Here is a 3,161-nt window from a genome sequence, read left to right as displayed (position 1 = left end):
AAATTTGAAAATTTTCTGATGCATAAAAGTATTTTTAATTTTAAAATGAAAATTACTCTGCATGTTGGATAAGCAACATGCAAAAATAGAAAAAAAGGCATAAGAAAAACATTATTTAGAAAACCTTAAAACTTAATAACAAAAATCTGATATTTTTCGTACAGAAACCTTGCAATGTTTACAAATAATCTGCCAAATTTTGTGAACATACACTTACTAATTTAAAAGTTATAGTATGAAAATTATAACAAGCACAATACGGCTATAAGGTCAGTCCCACGAACCAAGCCCATGCTGAAAGAGATAAAACTTCACAGGGTTACAGTACTGGTACACTTAAGTGTCTATAACCAAATGAAGAAATTCAAACACAAACATTAACACCCCAATGCTAATAGAACTAAAAACACTGATCTTGTGCCTCAGTTTAAATATCATCAAATTCTCCTTTATTTGGATACTATCTTAAATTAAAATGGACATCACATTCACCTAGGACATGTACAACTATATGAGAGTTAACACGTTTTTTTACAGGTGTTAATAATTTTCTTTTGATGGAACTAATGTAACCTGCTGACAGTAAGGACAAGTAAATTTATAAACAAAAGAAGATTGTAAAGATGAAATCTGGTCATTAAATTTGAAAAACAGAACTAAGGCAACAGAACTAAAATGTACCTCGCCTGTTTTTTTAAACTAATCAAAAGAACTAAGGCAACAATTATGTTTAAAATGTACCTAACCTGTTTTTTTTAAACTAATCAATTATATTGTTAAAGAGTCTCATTTTGAATGGTAAGTTGTATAAACAGACTGACGGTGTCACCAAGGGTTCAAGATTAGCCCCTTATTTTGACAACTACTTTTTGTGCTTCCATGAAAAACAATGACTGGATAACTGCCCATAAGAATTGAAACCCCTTTACTATCACAGGTATGTTGATAACACATTTACTATTTTTAATAACTTTGATCATGTCTCTCGATATTTAGAATACTTGAACAGTAGAGACAGCAGTACAAAATCAACAGGATCATAAGCTTCCATTTTTGGACACATTGATAAATAACAGTAATAATGGACATTTTAATTGTGAAGTCTATCATAAGAAAACTTTTACAGGATTATATTTTAACTGTACAAGTTTTATTCATACTATCTTTAACGAAAATTTTGTTAAAATACTTTTTCACTGGGATTCTTAGATATTTAACACATATGATGGTTTTCACGAGGAATTTTTAAATATTAAAGAATTATTGTGTAAAAATGATTTTCCAAGTTATTTCATTGATAGAGTACTTAGATGTTATTTAAATAAGCAAAATGTTGCTACACCATGTAATTATGATGTACCTAAAAATTCTTTGGTTATTAGTTTACCATATATGGGTAAATACTCTTGGATTATTAGGAAATAGCTAAAAAATTTTATTCGTAGGGTATAACTGCAGCTACAGCCTAGTTGTCCCCTTATTTATTTTTTCAAACTTGTTTGTAGTAAAACAAAAGCTACACAATGAGCTATTTGTGCCCTGCTCACCAAGAGTATTGAAACCGGGTTTCTTGAATTACAAGTCTACAGACATACTGCTGTGCCAATGGGAAGGCTTTTTCAAGTGCAAGGACCAAATTCTATCTTTACAACCTTTTGTTGTTGATATATTTACCTCTCCCTACTGTCAGAAGGTTACATTAGTTCTATGAAAAGAAAATTATTAACACGTATAAAAGAACGTACTAACCTCAGATCACCAGTTAAGTCAAATATACTGACACATGCCCTGTCCATGCCAATTTGTTTAACTTTCAACTCTTGGCTAGGTTAATGATGAAGAGTGCCTCAGAATAAAGGAGTTGTGAAATCAATGTTCTTAGATCTTCTAGCACTCACATCAGTTAAAACTATAAAACTTAACACACAAACACTGCTGTGTGAGATTGGACTTTGCCAGATCCATTTCTCAAATACTTTCCCCTCTGCTATGCCTAGTACTATTCACATCCACCCCTTCCTTATGCAAGTATGACATTGTCTGTACTTCCCTACGTTACTCCTATAATTACATGGATTAAAATCAATGCAAAAACCTGATCAATAGTCAGTGACTGAGTAAGCCTAAATAGGTCTAATCTCTCAGGATAGTCGAGAGTACTATTATTATAACATCTTTGAAAAAACGGAATATCTTAAGGAAGCAAATTTAATTCTTTAAAAAGACATACCTCAAAATCGTTTTATTTTCAAAGGAAATATCACATTTTTGTTTATTTGTGAGGCTTGATGATTCCATATTACTTCACAAAACCTAGTAAGCCCACTTTACGATTTCACTATAAGATTCGCCAGGATATGTATTTTGTTAAATAGTGCGACCTCTGTTCTGTAAATAATGAAAATGGGTAAATATCTCAAAATACGATGCATATAATACACACTAGACCACTGTATACAGCATAGTCTTACTTTTTCGATTCGGCCACCCAGTAACTTAACGAAAAGTCTGAAGGCTTATAACACTAAAATTCGGATTTCGATACCCGTGGTAGCCACACTACGGATAGCTCATTTTGTAGTTTTGCGCTTAACAACAAAATCAAACAAATAATTTTTTGGATTTGCCCTTGCTCAGGTTTATTGATGAGGAATGCAATTTCCCACAGTTGTTTTATCTCAGTGCCAAGTGAGATGGCATGGCCAGATGGTTAGAGCGCACGACTCGCAATCTACGGGTGGCGGGTTCGAATCCCCGTCCCACCAAACATGCTCTCCCTTTCAGCCATGGGGGTGTTATAATGTGTCGTTCAAACCCATTATTCGTTGGTAAAAGAGTAGTCCAAGAGTTGGCGGTGGGTGGTGATGACTAGCTGCCTTCCCTCCAGTCTTAGACTGCTAATTAAGGACGGCTAGCGCAGATAGCTCACGTGTAGCTTTGTGCGAAATTCAGAAACAAACATACAGTGCCAAGTGATAAATCGTATGATAGGTTTGGCTTCACATTTACTATTATTATTGCTTATTTGGTTTTCTTCGTAAATAGACGTCCTAGTTTTAATGAATTTAAAATTTTAGATACTTTATTAATTTAGCAATTGTGGTATGCATATATAAAGATGCAGCATTTAATTACTTGCTGAACAAGGATACTGTTACGAT

Source organism: Limulus polyphemus, unplaced genomic scaffold, assembly GCF_000517525.1.
Source record: "Limulus polyphemus unplaced genomic scaffold, Limulus_polyphemus-2.1.2 Scaffold2141, whole genome shotgun sequence".
Taxonomy (NCBI): domain Eukaryota; kingdom Metazoa; phylum Arthropoda; class Merostomata; order Xiphosura; family Limulidae; genus Limulus; species Limulus polyphemus.
This window is presented reverse-complemented; position numbering follows the sequence as displayed.